Source organism: Chiloscyllium punctatum, chromosome 15, assembly GCF_047496795.1.
Source record: "Chiloscyllium punctatum isolate Juve2018m chromosome 15, sChiPun1.3, whole genome shotgun sequence".
NCBI lineage: Eukaryota > Metazoa > Chordata > Chondrichthyes > Orectolobiformes > Hemiscylliidae > Chiloscyllium > Chiloscyllium punctatum.
In genome coordinates, this window is record NC_092753.1 from 103,677,503 (window position 1) to 103,697,793 (window position 20,291).

The window sequence follows — 20,291 nt, forward strand, 5'->3', positions numbered from 1 at the left end:
TGGGGACAGGTCTGTCACTGTATTACACTGGGGTACAGTACTGGTGGGGACAGGTCTGTCACTGTATAACACTGGGGTACAGTACTGGTGGGGACAGGTCTGTCTCTGTATAACACTGGGGTACAGTACCGGCGGGGACAGTTCTGTCACTGTATAACACTGGGGTACAGTACTGGTGGGGACAGGTCTGTCTCTGTATAACACTGGGGTGCAGTACTGGTGGGGACAGGTCTGTCAGTGTAACACTCGGATACAGCACTGATGGGGACATGTCTGTCGCTGAATAACACTGGGGTACAGTACTGGTGGGGGCAGGTCTGTCTCCGTATGACATTGGGGTATAGTACTGGTGGGGACAGGTCTGTCTCTGTATTACACTGGGGTACAGTACTGGTGGGGACAGGTCTGTCACTTCATAACAGTGGGGTGCAATACTGGTGGGACAGGTCTGTCACTGTATAACACTGGGGTATAGTACTGGTGGGGACAGGTCTGTCTCTGTATTACACTGGGGTACAGTACTGGTGGGGACAGGTCTGTCACTTCATAACAGTGGGGTGCAATACTGGTGGGACAGGTCTGTCACTGTATACTGGGGTACAGTACTAGTGGGGGGCAGATCTGAATCTATTACACTGGGGTACAGTACTGGTGGGGGACAGGTCTGTCACTGTATAACACTGGGGTACAGTACTGGTGGGGGGGCAGATCTGTCACTGTATTAGACTGGGGTACAGTACTGGTGGGGACAGATCTGTCACTGTATTAGACTGGGGTACAGTACTGGTGGGGACACGTCTGTCACTGTATTACACTGGGATACAGTACTGGTGGGGACAGGTCTGTCTCTGTATAACACTGGGGTACAGTAGTGGTGGGGATGGGTCTGTCACTATAACACTGCGGTACAGTACTGGTGGGGAAAATTCTGTCACTGAATAACACTGGAGTACGGTACTAGGAAACATGTCTGTCATTTTGTAGCGGCACCTGGGGACAGTACTGGTTGTGAACAAGTCTCACACTGGTAGTATTCTTAACCAAGGTATCACGCTTTCATTGGATGCTCGTGGATCCAGGAGCTACTGTCGATAAAATTCTGCAAGCTGTGGTCTCTGAAAAATGCTTACCTTTTTTTCAAAGAAACTGTTCTGTTGGTTGCTCATGGGACTGAGAGCAGCAGCAACTGCTGAGCTTTAGTTTGGGATTTATTTGAAGTGGTGTACATATGCGGTGGTGTGTCAGTTTTACCATGACTCATGTACTCTCCCCTGTGCCCTTCATCCCGTATCACTGGCTGAGGTGATCAGCTGATGGATGAAAGTCCAGAGGTTGACTGTTGAATTATAGCAACGCGTCTATGCTTTGTTCAAAGGCCAGTGTTAACGTGGCTCTCTGTGAGTGAGCTCTGTGACTGATGTTGTCAGATGGCCTTTTCAAATTACTTTGGAGAGAATAAAACTGTTATACAATCGATACTGTCACTGTGTAAATGCACAGCTTCTCGTGTGATATGTTCAGTGTCTGCTCAAGTGTCCTTCAGTTAATGAAGATTGCTGTTGCTCATATCCCTCATCTTACCTTGTCCTGACATCAGAATGACTTCATGCCTCCTGACTCACACGTCAATATTTGTCCTTGGCTAATGTCTCTCTCTCTCTACATTGTGGCCACACAATAATCTGGCAAGGCTAAAAATTGGCACATTGCTGAACAAGGGCATAGCATGGTTCATCGTCATCTGGTCAACTGCAGTCCCTGTCTAATAAAACCAAAATATTGTGGATACTGGAAGTCTTAAAATAAAAACAAAGTCCTGCAGAAACTCAGCAGGTCTGGCAATGGCAGTGGAGAGAGTGACAATTAACATTTTGATTCTGGAATGACCTTTTACCTACCCTGCCATTTCCACACACCACCTTTCTGTTGTGCTCTGATTTCCGTCCTCAATCTGCTGCAGAATCCCAGCCAAGTCCCAATGTTTTGATTAAATCTCCTCACAGCTCCACCACTCAGTGTCTCCCTTGCATGTATGTGCTATCAGGAGAGCTGATCTCTTTTCTGCTGTTAACACTTAGCATTAACACTTGTTTTAGATCTTTATTTTCCACTATTACCAAGAACAATTCCTTTGCCTTTAGGTCAGTTTCCGGTTCCTGTCAGTTCTGAAGAAGAATCATACTGGATTCAGAATGTGACCTCAGTTTCTCTTCCCACAGATGCTGCCAGATCCACTGAGTTTCTCCAGCATTTTCTGCCTTTATTGCTGTCTACCTCTACTGGACTTGGCTCAATCAGTTGAGGGGACAGCTGGAACCACAGCAGTGTCAAAATGAAGAACAGGAGCAGATAGTTCCAATCCATTGAGCCTGCTGTACACTCAAATGATCATGGCTGAACCTCTGTCTCAAGACCCTCCTCTTCACCCCCTCACTCACAATACCCCTTTAAGCCTCTAGAATTCTATTTGTGCCTTATTCACTGGCTTCCCTCCACAGTTGAGAATTCCACAGGTTCGCCACCTTCTGTGGTCAAATGCATATCTTGAGAGTGAGAGCCCTTGTTCTATAGGCCCCTTGCCAGGGAAACATTATCCCTATCTGTCCACCAGTCTCAGAATGTTATGTTTCAGTGAGATCTCCTCTCATTTTTTTTCAATAAGTGCTCAGTTGACCCAATCTGTCCCCACATGATACAGCTGCCATCCCAGAAATCAGTCTGTTGAACTTTTTCTGCGCTCCCTTAATGGTAAATTATTCAAGGTGACCTCACCAAAGCCCTGCCTGGATGTTGTAAGGTTTCATTCCTGCTGAACTCCAGTCCTCTTGCAGTGAAGTCCACCATATTATTTGCCTTCCTGACAGTTTGCTGCACCTGCCTATTTGCTTTCAGTGACTAGTTTACAAGGAGACCCAGGTCCCTTTATGCATCAGCCTTTGCCGATCTATCATCATTTCAGATCAAAGGTCTTTTTAAAGATCAAAAAGCCGTGTGTGCGCACACACCTGTTTATACCCAGTGCAGCTAATACCTCCTGTCTCTGTATAGGAGGGTGTGCAGGCTGTCTGAACAGCCTCTCTATTTGGTATCCTTGTTGCTTGGTGATGTGAATGGCAACGGGGATATTATTTTTACAGCTACCTTGAGCTGTTTAGGTAAGCTCCCCCTCCCTCAGAGTTCTGTTTATGCATTGGCCTTTATCTAGTCCTTGTACCATGAGCACATACATACTGTAGTGGGACAGGACAACTAACTGGGTGCACTCAGTCAGAATCATAGAATCCCTACAGTGTGGAAGCAGACCATTTGGCCCATTGAGTCCTTACCGACCCTGAGAGTATCCCACCCAGACCTATTCCCTATGTTATATCTGTAACCACACATTTCCCATGGCTAACCCACCTAACCTACACATCCCTGGACACTGGGAAGTTTAACACGTACAGGCTACATGGATTAGCCATCTCTGGACTGTGGGAGCAAACCAGAGCACCAGAGGAAACTCAGACACGGGGAGAATGTGCAAACTCTACACAGACACCCAGGCTGGAATTGAATCTTGGCTCCTGGTGCTGTGAAGCAGCAGTGCTAACCACTGAGCCACCGTGTTTGTGTAGGGGTTATGCACTCACTTGCAAGTGGGACTTTGGACTCAGTGCATATATTAAAATTAGATTGCCCACTTGCCACAAGAGAACACGTGCTTTTCAAATATGTGTAAGTGTACATTGATGCTAGAGGTCAGCTATATCACCGCTATCATTCTCAGGCAGCTCTCACTTTATTTCCTGCAGTTATGGGTTTTATTGTGCTCTCAGTGTAAACTTTTGGTTATCACACAGTACGTTAGTGTTTGTTCAGAGATCTCTGTGGGAGTGGGTGTACTGCCTTTCCTGGTCTGAGTTCAGTGGCTTGTGTGGTTTTCCTCTGGTTGTTTAACTAGTCTAATGCACTGTTCCTGAAACAAGAGGAGGCAGTTTAGCCTCTGTAAGCTGCTGTGCTGTTCTTTGAGATCATTGTGGATCAGCAATTGCAAACATTCACGGAGCTTTCTGTAAGTATGACCTCTGAGGGTATAATGTTCATCTTGTGTCTCCCTGAGGATGCAATCATGTTTTGTTTGACTTGCATCCTTCCACAGTCCTGTCACTCTGGAGTGCAATGTTGCTGGGTAACCAGCTCACCATCAGCATTGCTGGTTTCTTGAGCTGATTGTGTGTGTGTTTGCATGTTTTCCAGCTGATGTGCCCAGTCTGGCTCCCAGTTGATTGGTGTTTGGAATGAAATGAGTTGACAAATGAAAATCAGCACTGATTTTGTTAAAGGCAAAAGTTATTTGAATAACTTTTCCGAATTCTTAATGTAACAGACAGACTCGATGATTTGTAATATATCGTCTTCAACCTGAAATGTTAACTCTGTAGAGTGGTTGGTGGTAACCAGTTGTCTTTGGAAGTAGTCCTGGCTCTGATTTCTGGAGTGTTTCTCTTTTTGACTTGCACAGTCAACTTCAGGTTGATAATGTAGGGTAAAATGTTCAAAATCTGCAGATGATAGAAAGCTCAGAAACGCAGTAAATAATGAAAGTCTTTCAGAAGGCGTAGCTATGCTGGTGAAATGGGCAGAGATGTAACAGATTCCCTCAGAGCAGTGTGGAGCATTAGCAGCAGTATAGACTGTGCTGAAAGCTGAACAATTGAAGGAGAGGCAAAACGAAAGGTACAATTTGAAAGAGGGCCCAAGTTGAGAAAGTACTTAAAGAAAAATGTCCAGGATTGTTAACTTAATCAGAAGATGAGTTGCTGCAAATGCAATGTTGTTGTGGTAAATACTACAAAATAATGGGGAGACTGGAGAAGCTGGGATTGTTTTCCCTATAGCAAGAAAAGGATAAGAGGAGATTGGGTAAGACTTAGGGAATGTAGACCAGTCAGCTTAATGTCAGTGATAGGAACAACTCTGTAACCAGTACTGAGAGGGGAGAAAGACACATAATATCATTTAAAATATCAGGATTTTCAAAAGCTAGGTTCTGCTTAATAACCTTATAGAAATGTTCACAAAATGAACAAAGGAGAAAACGCAGTGGATGTCATTAAGTCCTCAATAATGTAGCACACAGCACACAAAGTTGTTAGGAGAGGTACTGAAGTGATAGCAAATTGGCTAAACTCCAAAAAGAGCAGTGCTTGAAGAAAACAGGACAGTAGCAAAGTGGCATTGCCACTGGACTAGTCATCCAGAGATGCAAGCTCATGCTGTGGGCACATGGGTCAATTTAAATTCATTTAACAAATCTGGAATTCAAAGCTCGTCTTTGTAATGGTGGGCAATGACTAAACTATCATTGACTGTTGTACAAATCCATGGGGTTCACAAATGTGCTTCAGGAATCTTAACTGAAATGGTCAAACAAGATACTCGTCCAAGGGCAGTTCGAAATTGGTAATAAATGCTGGCCCAGCCAGTGACATCGACATCCTAGAGAGAATGCAAAATAAACTCTTCTACAAGGATCTGTGTTGAACCAACTGGTTTATATCATTTAAATTAACAAAATCTGTTTTATAAATTTAACTAAGTATAAAGTTGAGCGATTGATACCAATTTGGGGAGCATAGCTAACATAGAAGAACACAAAATACAGAGAGAAAACTTGGAGACTGGGTGATTCAGTAGCAAATGAAGTTTAGTGTAGATAAAGAAATAATATAGAAACAGTGGAATACTGTGAATGGCAGGACACAAGGAAGCTCAAAGGAACAGTGGGATCTTGAGGTGTTAAAAGAACAAAGAACAGTACAGCAGAGGAACAGGCCCTTCGGCACTCCAAGCCTGCGATGACACATTTTGCTCTTCCATACTAAAACTCCCTTCCCTTACAGGATCCTTATCCCTCTATTCCCTTCCTATTCATGTATCCATCCAGGTGCTTCATGAATGCTGCTATTGTGTCTGCTTCCACCACCACCACCACCTCTGGAACGCATTCTAGGGACTCCTCACCCTTTGTGTGAAAAACACACCTCATACGTTTCTTTTAAACTTTCTTCCTGCACATTGCATCCATGTCTCCTTGTAATTTATCCCTTTGCCTTGGGAAAAAGCCTCATACTTTTCACTCTATTCATGGTCATTCACAATCTTATAAACTGCTATTAGATCGCCCTTCAACCTCCTATCTTCTATTGAAAACAAGCCCAATTTATCCAACTTTACTTCATAACTAAAATCCTCCATGCCAGGCAACAGCCTGGTGAACCTTTGCTGTACCCTGTCCAAGACATCCACATTCTTCTGCCAGTGTGGTGTCCAGAACAATATTCCAAGTGTGGCCGAGCTAAAGTTCTGTAAAGCTACAACATAACTTGTCAATCCTTACATTTGGTGCCCCTTCTAACAAAGGCAAGAATGCCCTTTTTTTTTACGTCCTTACCTACCTGTGCTGCCACCTTCAGTACTGAGGGGGTGGGGAGGCTGCAGTAAGATTTAGACAGTTTAGGAGAGTGGTCCAGGAAATGGCTGGAAAAAAGAATACGTTGTGGAAGAGAGCTCCAAACCTCTCTGACCCTTTGTATGTGGAAGGTGGGCGGCACGGTGGCACAGTGGTTAGCACTGCTGCCTCACAGCGCCAGAGACCCAGGTTCAGTTCCCGCCTCAGGCGACTGACTGTGTGGAGTTTGCACATTCTCCCCGTGTCTGCGTGGGTTTCCTCCGGGTGCTCCGGTTTCCTCCCACAGTCCAAAGATGTGCAGGTCAGGTGAATTGGTCATACTAAATTGCCCGTAGTGTTAGGTAAGGGGTAGATGTAGGGGTATGGGTGGGTTGCGCTTCGGTGGGTCGGTGTGGACTTGTTGGGCCAAAGGGCCTGTTTCCACACTGTAAGTAATCTAAAAAAAAAAACATCCCTCCTGAACAGTCTGGCCTGACTACTGCAGCTATGCCCCTAGTTCTAGAATCCCCAACCAGTGGAAATACGTTATCTTTCTCTACACTGTTTTATTCCTGTTAATATCTTGAAGACTTTGATCAGATCACCCCTGTACCTTCTAAGTTTGAGAGAAACAGACCTAATTTATATAATCTCTTCTCATAACCTAACCCCTGAAGTCCAGGTATTATTCTGGTAAACCTACCTTGTCCTACCTTCAAGGCCAATCTATCCATCCTAAAGTGTGGTGCCCAGATCTACCCTCTGTTCCCAGTGGGGTCTAACCTGGGTTTTGTATAGCTGCAGCATAACTTCCGCATCTTTGTACTCCAGTCTTCTGGATATAAAGGGCAGCATTCCATTAGCTTCATCGATTATTATCTGTACCTGTTTGTGACATTTCAAAGATCTATGCTCCTGAGCCCCCAGGCCTCTTTGGGCACCCACTATATTTAACTTCATATCATCCAGAATGTATGTGCAGAGAATGTCATGAGATCAGCCAGGTGGATTTCATAATGTATGAGTTCCCTGATTGGGCCAGACTAACAGCTCCAATCAGGGAGCCCTGGCTGACAGATACAAGCAGACATCTTGTTCAGTCTAAGAACAGGCTGTGAGAGAGCTGGATCAGTGTCAAGGGCTCTCCATGTGTAAATTAAGGGTGACTTGTTGAGGGGTTACTGGCCTCTGTGACAAGAGTGGGGTTAATGATGTAGCCATGCAAAAGTGCCTTCTAGCTGAAGCCCAACTGGATTTTAACAGGCCCTACAACTGGCTTTATCACTGGAAAGTGTGGCAAGTGGACCCCCTCACCAGTCTGACTGAGCTTGGGGAACAACACTTGAGTGAAGGCAATTACACAGCCTCACTCAGGACATATCCTGAACAGAGGGACTCTTGGTCAGCCCACAGCAAAACCCTAAAACAAAGCCAAGCCTCAGCCAAACGGTTAAAATTTTCTCCAGAATCCAGGACAGTAAGCCATTATTGTTGCTATCCATATGCAGACACAAGACAGCAAAACAGTTCCACTCGACTTAAATTGAGTAAGAGAACTCAAAGAGCAGTAGCCAGGAGAGTGCACACTGTGAAAACTCCTCCTATATGGGCGGCACGGTGGCACAGTGGTTAGCACTGCTGCCTCACAGCGCCTGAGACCCGGGTTCAATTCCCGCCTCAGGCGACTGACTGTGTGGAGTTTGCACGTTCTCCCCGTGTCTGCGTGGGTTTCCTCCGGGTGCTCCGGTTTCCTCCCACAGTCCAAAGATGTGCAGGCCAGGTGAATTGGCCATGCTAAATTGCCCATAGTGTTAGGTAAGGGGTAAATGTAGATGTAGGGGTATGGGTGGGTTACGCTTCGGCGGGGCGGTGTGGACTTGTTGGGCCGAAGGGCCTGTTTCCACACTGTAAGTAATCTAATCTATATCTGGCTTGGAACAGTGAAATTGCTTAGCAACATCCAAATCAGAGCCGATCAAATAAACGCCTGGTTAAATGGTTCTCCAGCTGTAATGAAGGTTGATACTGATGTGGCCATATCAGTGATCACAGAACTGTAACAAAATTCCCTCTGGACTCCAACCCTTAAGTTTGAGCAAGATCTTGTGTAGACTGAGAACCTGTACTGGGGAACCTTTACAGATTAAGGATGCAACTTTGGTTCCAGTCTCTTATGAGAAGCAGCTGGTTCAGTTCCCACTGACTGTAGTAAAAGGCTTGGGCCCAAGCTTGATGGGGTGAAATTGGTTCAGAAAGGTTCACCACGATTGGCTCAACATTTTTAGTTAGAAAATGGCTGCCTGAGTGAAGTCCTAACCAATACCCTGAAGATTTTCAGGAAGGCCTAGGGACTATCAAAGGGGCCAGGACCATCTCGCATGTTGACCAGGAAGCAATCCCATGATTCTGCGAGGCCCGCCCAATGCCATTACAGGCAAAAGTAGAGACAGAAATCAGAAAGCTGGAAAGCGATGGAATCATCAAACCAATCCAGTTTGGGGAATGGGCTGCGCTGGTCATACTGACTGTGAAGCCTGATGGATCAGTTAGCCTTTGTGGGGATTTTAAACAAATAATAAACTACTTTTTGCCGCTGGATAAATACCCAATCCTTCTCATTGAGGATTTATAGGTCAAGCTGACAAGGGGGGCTGTCCTTCACAAAGCTGGACATGAGCCATGCTACAGTTAATACCCATAAGGGTTTGTACTAATACACCAATGCCACATGGGGAATCGTCAGCCTGTGCAATTTTTCAGGAGAATATTTTGCAAGGTCCAGCCAGGTACCCATTTATCTAGATGGCTCGCTAATAACAACAAAGACCAATAAGGAGCACTTGGACATGGTCTTTCAATGTTTGTCACAGGTTGGTGTCCACCTTAGAAGGAAATAAATTTGTGTTCCAGGCATTCCAAGTGATCTCCTTGAGCTACAGAGTGGACAAGACTCGGTTACATCTGTTGGAAAATAAAGTGAGGGCGATCAAAGCTGTCCTGGCCCACAGCTCTGTATTCGAGTTTAGGCCATTCCTTGGGTTGGTAAATTATTACAGAAAGGTCATAATTAACTGGCCTCCATCCTGGCACTTTTGCATCAACCCTTAAGAAAGAGTCAGCCTTGGAAATGTTTGCATAGCCGCACCATAACTTGCAGGAAGTGAAGAAACAGTTAATATCCTGTGAAATGTTGGCACACTGTGAGCCCAGGCCACATCTGGTAATGACATTCAATGCCTCCCCATTTGGCATCAGGGTAGTATTATCTCAAAAATAGCCCAGTAGAGGGGAATGCCCAATGGCGTATGTATACAGGACTTTGGCTAATACAGAGCGTAAATACTCCCAGATAGAAAAGGAAGGCTTCACAATCAGGTTTCAAGTTATATTGTTCCTCCTATACTTTTACAGACTTAAACTTATCATAATAATGGACTACAAACCTCTTGTTAGGTCTACAGTGCTGCCCACAGAGCCCATTGCTGAATGTGGCCTGAAACTAATACTGAGTGATTACAAATCGGAGCACTGTCCGGGAGACCAAATGGCAAATGCAGATGCATTGAACTGCCTTGTGCATGCAGATACACCACCGGCAGTGCCAGCACTGGAAGCGTCCATAATGGTTTTAAATTGTTTGGACACACTTTCAGTTACAGCTGATAATATCAGACTTTGAATGCTGAAAGATCTGGTCCTGGCAAAACTGAAACAGCTGGTGGTGATGGGGAGGGGATCCACAGGACCGTCTCAAATAGAACGGAATCCTTTTGGACCCAGAGAGACCAGATCACTGTTGGGGTTGGCATATTATTATGGGGAGCAAGAGTGATTATCCTGAGCAAAAGTGGTCACCAGATACTGGCTGAAATCCACCAGGGTCATCGATGGGTTTCCAAAATAAAGATGTTAAAGTGTTTAGCACATTTGCCTTCATTGCTCAGGACTTTCAGTATAGCAGTTGGGATGTCATTTTGAAGTTGTACAGGCTGTTGGTGAGGAGTACTCTTCTGGAGTACTGTGAGCAGTTCTGGTCATCCTGTTACAGGAAGGATATTGTCAAACTGGAGAAGGTTCAGAAAGATTTACCAAAATATTGCTAAGAATGGATGGTTTGAGACATAAAAATTTGCTGGATAATCTCGGACTTTTTTTCACTGGAGTATGGGAGGTTGAGGGATGTTCTTAGAGGGGTTTATAAAATTATGAGGGATATAGTTAAGGTGAATAGCAAAGGTCTTTTCCCTAGGATGGGAGCATTCAAAACAGTGGAGCATAAATGAATAGTACATGAATAGGAAAGGTTTGGAAGGATATAGTTTAGTTTGGAGACCAAGGTTGGTATAAACTGATTGGTCTGAAGGGTCTGTTTCCATGCTGTATGACTAAGTTATGTCTGATGGCCAAGATTGGATGCAGACATTGCTGAGTTGGTGAGGGAGTACTCAGAGTACCAAAAGTAGAAAAATATAGCCAGCAACTTCCCCACGTTTGTGGGAATGGCTGGGTAAACCCTGAACTCAGTTACACATCAACCGTGTAGGTCCTTTCATGGGCTCAATGTTCTTAGCCATTGTGGTAGCCCACTCAAAGTGGCTGGAGGTGCAAGGAGACACTGATGGAAAAAAATACATGCATGTTTTGCAGTGCAAGTGTTAAATTCTTTTTTCCTGAGGTTCTTATGCACTTGATGCAACTGCAACACACCAACTTCTGTGAACAAGCAACATTTTATTAAGCACAGTACAATACAAGCACTGTAGAAACCATGTATGTGAGGCATGTCCAGGGAAGCACTCTCTGAACAAAGAAAACAGTCCTTCCTTTATACAAAATCTTTACATCACAGTCAGTAATGCTCACAAGACAACCCCCAGGCACACTCTCACAGTCACATGTTACTCAAGACATGATGCAGTGACCACATTATCTCCAGAAACAATGTAATGCGAATCCTCTTTTAATGGCCAGATCTGGTGTGCATTGTATGTTTTTTTAACTACAGGGAGTAGTCAAATTCCAACTGTAATGTTCTTATTAATTTCTGAATAGGGGATGACCATGAAAATAGGCTTTTGAATGGCAAGGAGATGGTCTTGTAAATGACTCTGAATAATAGGAGAGGATAATATAAATTTCTTACCATCTATCTGTATGTCAGAGGCAATCCACCCTAGCTTTGGGACCTCCAATTTCCTACAGGTCAGCAGATGAAGTTAACTCTTTAATATCACACAACCCCCGGAAATGTTTACAAGCTGGGATGTTGAATATTTCCTAAAGTCGAATGGTATTGGTCATATAAGGACATCTCCATACCATCCAGTCCAAACTTTGAAGACAGGCTTAAACAAACAGCCCACAGCTCACTAGATACTACACTGTTCCAGTTCCTATTTGATTATAGGACCTCCCTTCATACAGCTGCAATGAAAAGCTCCATCAGAGTGGCTAATGGAGAAAAGACTCTGCACCAGTTTAAATCTGACCTTCCCAAATCTGAGGAGGAGGTTGGAGCACCTCCAGAACACCAGTGCTGGACACAAGACTCTGCTAAGTGAGAGCGACAGTTGTCAGGGGGATGGAAAAGGAAGAGATGTGTGGTATTCATATCTCAGCACAGTCTGTTTGCTCCCAGTCACTCGTTCATGTCCTGTATTGATTTTCATCTTGTATGTGAACGTACATGCAAACGTGGAGTAGGCCATTCGGCCCTTCGAACCTACTCTGCTATTCAATAAGATCATGGCTGCTCTGTTACCACAGCTAACCTTACACTCCCTTTGCTTATTAAGAACCACTCAAAAATATTCCAGGGCTCCCTTTCCACCACCACCTCAGGAAGAGAGTTCCAAAAACACTCAACTCCGAGGAAGCAAAAAAATCACCTAATCTCTGTTTCAGGTGTGCAGCCCCAGTTTGTAAACAATACCCCGATCTACACTGTCGAGACTCCACATGATCTTGTACAGTTCAAACAAATTGCCTCCTACTCTTATAAACATCAGTGGAAACGAGCCAGGCCTGTACAGTCTTTCCTCACAGGGCAACCCCCTCAGTCCAGACATTGGTCTGGTCAACCCTTTCCTGACTGCTTCCACTGCATCTACATCCTTACATTTTAAAAAAATATTAATTCACAGAAAGTCTGTGTTCCTGGCTGGGCCAGCAATTATTAGCCATCCCAAACATCCCCCTTGGGAAGGTGATGGTGAGCTGCCTTCTTGAACCTCTGCGGTCCATCTCATATGGATGGATCTATGGGGCCCTTAAGGAGGGAATTCCAGGACTTTGACTTGGCGACACTGAAGAAAAAGTGATGCAGTCAGTTCTGAGATAACACGACAGTTCCGTTCTCACGCAGTCTCCTGTTATAAGAAAATCACACAATAACTGCGCCATTTAACTGAATGGGTCCGGAATAGTATTGTCATCAATCCAGGGAAGGAAAGTTCACATTCTGCAAATAACAGTCTAAGTTTTTCAATTGCATTAAGGCAATTTGCGTTGAAGAAACGCATTATAGTAGAACCAACTGTATATTTCCAAGTCAGAATGGTGAGTGGCTTGGAGGGAAACTCGCAGGGGTTGGTGTTCCCAGCTATATACTGCTCTTGCCCTGATAGGTGGAAGTGGTCATGGGTTTGGAAGATGCTGTCTGAGGATCTTTGGTGAACAAAGAACATTCCAGTGCAGAAACAGGCTCTTCGGCCCACTAAGTCTGCGCCAATCCAGATCCTCTGTCTAAACCTGCCACCTATTTTCTCAGGATCTGTGTCCCTCTTCTCCGTGCCCTTTTATGTATCTGTCTAGATACACCTTAAATGATGCTACCATGCCCGCCCCTATCACCTCTGCTGGCAATGCGTTCCTGGCATCCGCCACCCTCTGCGTGAAGAGCTTTCCACATATATCTCCCCTAAACTTTTTCCCTCTGACTTTGAACTCCTGACCCTTAGTAATTCCTCTGCTCTGTGAAAATGTTTCTTGCTATTCACCCTATCTACACCTCTTGTGATTTTGTAGGCCCTCAACCTCCTCCTTTCTAATGAAAATAATCCTAATCTACTCAACCTCTCCTCATAGCTAGCATCGTCCTTACCAGGAAACATCCTGGTGAACCTCCTCTGCACCCTCTCCAAAGCATTCACATCCTTCTGGTAATGTGGCATCTAGAACTGTACGCAGTATTACAAATGGAGCCGAACCAAAGTCTTATACAACTGTAACATGACCTGCCAACTCTTGTACTCAGTACCCCATCCGATGAAGGAAAGCATGCCATATGCCTCCTTGACCACCCTAATGACCTGCATTACCACCTTAAGGGAACAATGGACCTAAACATCCAGATCTCTCTGTACATTAACTTTCCCCAAGGCTTTTCCATTTACTGAATAGTTTGCTCTTGAATGCATCACCTCACATTTATCTGGATTGAACTCCATCTGCCATTTCTCTGCCAATCTATCTATAATCTGCTGTATTCTCTGACACACCCTCTCACTCTCTGCTACTCCACCAATGTTAGTGTAATCTGCAAACTTGCTAATGAGGCAACCTACACATTCCTGCAAATCATTTACGTAAAACGCAAACAACAGCGGTCCTAGCACGGATCCCTGTGGGACACCACTGGTCACAGGTCTCCATTTTGAGAAGTTCCCTTCCACCACTACTCTGTCTCCTGTTGCCCAACCAGTTCTCTATCCATCTAGGTGGAACACCCTGGACCCCATGCATCTTCATCTTCTTCATCAGCCTTCCATGGGGAACCTTATCAAATACATTACTAAAGTCTATGTATATGACATCTACATCTCTTCCCCCATCAATCAACTTTGTCACCTTGTCAAAGAATTCTATTAGGTTTGCAAGGCATGACCTTCCCTGCACAAAACTGTGCTATCACTGATAAGCCCATTTTCTTCCAAATGAATATATATCCTATCCCTTAGTATCTTCTCCAGTAGTTTCCCTACCACTGGCGTCAGGCACATAGGTCTGTAATTACCTGGATTATCCCTGCTACCCTCCTTAAACAAGGGGACAACAATAGTAATTCTCCAATCCTCTGAGACCTCCCCCGTTTTCAAGGATGCTGCAAAGATATCTGTTAAAGCCTCAGCTATTTCCTCTCTTGTGTCCCTTAGTAACCTGGGATAGATCCCATCTGGTCCTGGGGACTTGTCCACCTTAATGCCTTTTAGAATACCTCACACTTCCTCCCTCCTTATGCTGACTTGACCGAGAGTAATCAAAAATCTATCCCTAGCCACAACATCCGCTATATCCATCTCCTTGGTGACTACCGATGCAAAATACTCATTAGGAATCTCGTCCATTTTCTCTGACTCCATACATATCTTTCCTCCTATACCTTGATTGGGCCAACCCTTTCCCTAGTTACCCTCTTGTTCCTTTTCCTTAACCCTTTTAGCTAAAGATATCTCATGACCTCTTTTAGCCCTCTTCATTCCTCGTTTCAGATTGGTCGTACATTCCCTATATTCTTCCAAAGCTTTGTGAATTTCTGCAGTGCATCTTATGGAGAGTACACACTGCTGCTACTGAGTGTTGATGGTGGAGGGAGCAGATGCTTGTGGATGTGGTGCCAATCAATTGGGCTGCTTTGTTCTGGATGGTGTCAAGCTTCTAGAATTTTGCTGGAGTGGACCCATCCAGGCAAGTGGGAGTATTCCATCAGACTCCTGATGCATACCTTGTGGATATGCTTGGGGAGTCAGGAGGTGAGTTACGAGCCTATGACCTGCTCTTGTAGCCAGAAATAGTTTCACTTTTGAAACAGGGGAAATTTCTGAGCAATAGAATATGGAACTAACTACCGTAGGAAGTGGTCAAAGCCAACAGAATTGAAACTTCCTGGCTGCAATGGTCAGAATTCAAGTTAGCTCCGGGTTGTTCATCTATGCCTCTGGATTAGACAACTTTCTTGCTACTGTACAAAGCCAAAAAGAGACAAGGTGACTGTAGGTGAGAAAAAGGAATAGAAATAGTTATAGAGCTATAGTGTCATACGATATAGAAACAGACCCTTCAGTCCTACTGATATACATTGGCTATAATCCCCAACTCAACTAATCCACTTGCCTGCACTTGGCCCATGTCCCTCCAAACATTTCTTCTTCTTGTCCTTATCCAAATGTCTTTTCAATGTTGTAACTGTAACTGCCTTTTATATGGTTAGCTCCAGGATATTAATTGTGATGTAGTCAGTGCTGTTGGTGCCATTAGTTCTGCTTGGAGCTGATCACTGCCTGGCACTTGTGCAAACATCTCTTGTTGAAACAATTCAAAGTGTACAGTAGCATAAAGGTTGCCTAATCCAGAGCCTTAGATGAACAACCTGGAGCTAGCTTTAAATCCCACCACTGCAGCTGGAAAGTTTAAATTCTGCTATTTAAATACAAGCTAGGATTAGTCATGGTGATGATCACGAAAATCCTGGACTGTTCTACAACCCCATGTGCATACCTCGTGGCCTTAAATGAATGAGCAGGCTGAAGGGAGCGTGCTACATATTCCTGTTCCTCCTTCTCATTATCAAAAATCGCACGACACCAGATTATAGTCCAACAGGTTTATTTGAAATCACAAGCTTTCAGAGCCTCACTACTTCTTCAGGTGCTAGTGCTTTTCTTATTATGATGTTATCTGTCTTGCTGTTTTCTAATTTACTCCCTAGTCTCATTGCTGTGTACTCCTTGGTGTTGGGAATGATGGGTGTGACTGGCTGATATTCTCTGGGCTTTTGAAGAATTTGAAATGGCTTGACAGTGCGTTAAGATCAGCCTGACCTTGTTGAATGTAAGAGGAGCCTCGTTGGATTTCAGTTTTGTTCTGTAGCGTGTGGGTCAAGGTACTAACTTGGATTGAAAGTTGGTTGGCTGGTAGGAAACAAAGAGTAGTGATAAATGGCTCCATTTCAGAATGGCAGGCAGTGACCAGTGGGGTACCGCAGGGATCAGTGCTGGGACCGCAGCTTTTTACAATATATGTTAATGATATAGAAGATGGTATTAGTAATAACATTAGCAAATTTGCTGATGATACTAAGCTGGGTGGCAGGGTGAAATGTGAGGAGGATGTTAGGAGATTACAGGGTGACCTGGGCAGGTTAGGTGAGTGGTCAGATGCATGGCAGATGCAGTTTAATGTGGATAAATGTATGGTTATCCACTTTGGTGGCAAGAACAGGAAGGCAGATTACTACCTAAATGGAATTAATTTAGGTAAAGGGGCAGTACAAAGAGATCTGGGTGTTCTTGTACACCAGTCAATGAAGGTAAGCATGCAGGTACAGCAGGTAGTGAAGAAGGCTAATAGCATGCTGGCCTTCATAACAAGAGGGATTGAGTATAGAAGCAAAGAGGTTCTTCTGCAGCTGTACAGGGCCCTGGTGAGACCACACCTGGAGTATTGTGTGCAGTTCTGGTCTCCAAATTTGAGGAAAGACATTCTGGCTATTGAGGGAGTGCAGCGTAGGTTTACGAGGTCAATTCCAGGAATGGCGGGATTACCTTACACTGAAAGACTGAAGCGACTGGGCTTGTATACCCTTGAGTTTAGGAGACTGAGAGGGGGTCTGATTGAGACATATAAGATTATTAAAGGATTGGACACTCTGGAGGCAGGAAACATGTTTCCGCTGATGGGTGAGTGCCGAACCAGAGGACACAGCTTAAAAATACGGAGTAGACCATTTAGGACAGAGATGAGGAGAAATTTCTTCACCCAGAGAGTGGTGGCTGTGTGGAATGCTCTGCCCCAGAGGGCAGTGGAGGCCCAGTCTCTGGATTCTTTTAAGAAAGAATTGGATAGAGCTCTTAAAGATAGTGGAGTCAAGGGGTATGGAGATAAGGCTGGAACAGGATACTGATTAGGAATGATCAGCCATGATCATATTGAATGGCGGTGCAGGCTCGAAGGGCAGAATGGCCTACTCCTGCATCTATTGTCTATTGTCTATTGTCTATTGCCATGATCATATTGAATGGTGGTGCAGACTCAAAGGGCAGAATGGCCTACTTCTACACCTATTGTCTATTGTCCGTGCTTGGGAATGGGAATGGATTCTGGGCTGGTTCAGGTGAATGATGAGCAATGCTGAGAACCTGAGATTAAGGACATTGTCAGCAGCAGAGCAGTAGTCTTAGAGTCTCTCTGACTGTGAAGTGTTGGCAGTGAGGGAAAGTGGCTCATGAATACAGTATTTCTGATAATGTTCTCAATAGATTATGTGCAAGTCAAGCTAGAAGGAACTTGCATTTCCTATCTACCTTACATGGACTCAGGATATCTTAAACATTGTTGTGACTAAGACTGCTTTTTGAAGAGTGGTTGCTTTTTTGGTGCTGGAAGTGCAGTGGTCACATTGCAGACAGTATATTCCCACAAATAGAGTTGTGATATTGAGGTATTGAAAATGGACAGTTAAATTTTCAACAATTTTAAAGTATTCTGGCTTAACTTCACATTCTCAGACTGGTCACTGCTCAGGTGGAGTCTCTCCATATTTCTCTCTGAAAATCATCTTACCTACTCCTGACACTTTGCACCATCTCCTCCTTAGCCCTGTGCATTTTTTCCTCTTTGGATAATGATCCATTTCTTCTTGAAATCCTTAAGTGAGCCTGGCACCCCCTACACTCTAGCAGTACATTCCAGACCCAGCGACTGACCCAGACTGAGTCTCCCGGCTGTGCAGTTAGATCCTGTGCTGACCAGCTGTGGGAGTTTTTGCTGAGATCTTCAACCTTTTGTTGCTACAATCTGAAGTCCCCACTTGCTTCAAGAAGGCCACCATCATCCGAGTACCAAAGAAAGCACATGCAACGTGCTTCAATGACTACCCCCCAATGATTCTGACCTCTATGATCATGAAGTGCTTTGAGAGGCTCGTCGTGGCCCACATCAACTGCAGCCTCCCTCGATCCCCTGCAGTTTGCCGACCAACATAACAGATCCACAGTAGATGTAATTTCCATGGCCCTGCATTCATCCCTGGAGCATCTGGATAATAAAGACACCTACATCAGGCTCCTACTCAGTGACTACAGCTCCGTCTTCAATATCATGTCCCTTCCAGACCAATCTCAAAACACTGCTACCTCGGGCTCGGCTCGGCTCCACCCTCTGTAACTGGATCCTCAGCTTCCTGACCCACTGACTGCAATCAGTGAAGATATACAACAGCACCTCCTCCACGAGAATTGTCCACACAGGCACCCTGCGAGGATGTACTGAATTCCCTGTAGACCCACGATTGTGTAGCCAAATTCCAAACGAACACCACCTACAAGTTTGCTGATGACATCACCACAGTAGGTTGGATGTCAAACAATGATGAGTCAGAATACAGGAAGGAGACAGAGTGCTTGGTGATGTGGTGCAAACATAACAATCTCTCTCAGTATCAGCAAAATTAAAAAGGTAATCATTGACTTCAGGAAGGAAAGAGGAGGACATACTCCTATCTACCTCAATGGAGCTGAGGTGGAGAGGGTCAACAGTGTCAAGCTTTTAGGAGTGACGATCACCACCAATACCTCCGGGACTTCCCAGGTAGATGCAACAGTGAAGAAGGCACAACCACACCTCTTCCTCAGGAGCCTTAGGAAATTCGGCATGTCCATAAGGACCTTCCCCAACTTTTACTGATGCACCATAGAGAGCATTCTATCTGGGAGCATAACAGCCTGATACAGCAACTGTTCTGCCCAGGACCATAAGGAACTACAGAAGGTGGTGTGCACAGCCCAGACTGTCAGGACAGCCAACCTCCCATCCATGGGCTCCATTGTTGGGAATGGCAGCCGACATCATCAAAGACTCCTCCCACCCCGGTTATCATCTCCTCCAAACTCTTCCATCAGGCAGAAGACACAGAAGCTTGAATGCACGCACCAACAGATTTGAGAACAGCTTCTTCCCTACTGTTAGATTGTTGAATGGACCTCTTTAACTTCAAATCTAACATTGATTTCATTTGTGCACTTCCTGTGCAGTGTAACCTTGTATGTCTTGCCCGGTCTAAGCACTATGATCTGTATTTCCTCGTTCTTTATGATCTGACTGTACTGCCGGCAAAACAAAACTTTTCACTGTACTTAGGTACATGTAACAACAGTAAATCAAATCAAAAGACCCTAACTGTTGGAGTGAGACTACCTCCACCACACTCTCAGACAGTACATTCCAATTTCTCCAATCTGTACTGATAACTGAAGTTCCTTATCTGTGGAACCATTCTTTTAAACCACTTCTGCACTCACTCTAATCCTTTTCCATTCTTCCTGAAGTGTATAAAATACTCCAGCTAAGGCTTAATGTATTTTATACAGGCTTAACATAACCCTGTTTTGATACTTTATTTCATTGTTAATATAGCCTCAAAACTGTGCTTTGTTAACTGTGCTCTCCACTGTCCTGCTACCTTTAATAACACTTACCCATGTGCACCCATTATGCTGTATTCTACCCCATTTAAAGTTGCGCCTTTTCTCATACTCTACGGGGCAGCACGGTGGCTCAGTGGATAGCACTGCACCAGTGACCCGGGTTCGATTCTACCATCGGGCGACTGTCTGTGTGGAGTTTGAACATTCTCCCCGTGTCTGTGTGGGTTTCTTCCGGGTGCTCCAGTTTCCTCCCACAGTCCAAATACATGCAGGTCAAGTGAATTGGCCATGCTAAATTGCCCACAATGTTAGGTGCATTATCCAGAGGGAAATGGGTCTGGGTGGGTTACTCTTCGGAGGGTCGGTGTGGACCTGTTGGACCAAAGGGCCTGTTTTCACACTGTAGGGAATCTAGTCTAATCTAATCTCTCTGTATC

The 20,291-nt window shown here is 44.7% G+C and overlaps 1 protein-coding gene across 5 annotated transcripts in view; it reads left to right on the forward strand.

Annotated features, from left to right (window-relative positions):
- The window catches only part of LOC140486549 (1-acyl-sn-glycerol-3-phosphate acyltransferase gamma-like), a 73,228-nt gene that overhangs the window by 20,347 nt on the left and 32,590 nt on the right, over window positions 1-20,291 (forward strand). The window contains exon 1 of one of the 5 annotated variants that reach the window (XM_072585852.1): window positions 3,926-4,054. The exons of the other annotated variants lie outside the window; for them this stretch is intronic. The gene's annotated coding sequence lies outside the window, so the exon portion shown is untranslated. Of the gene's footprint in view, window positions 1-3,925; window positions 4,055-20,291 lie in introns of those variants that run through there. 5 annotated transcript variants of the gene reach the window in all.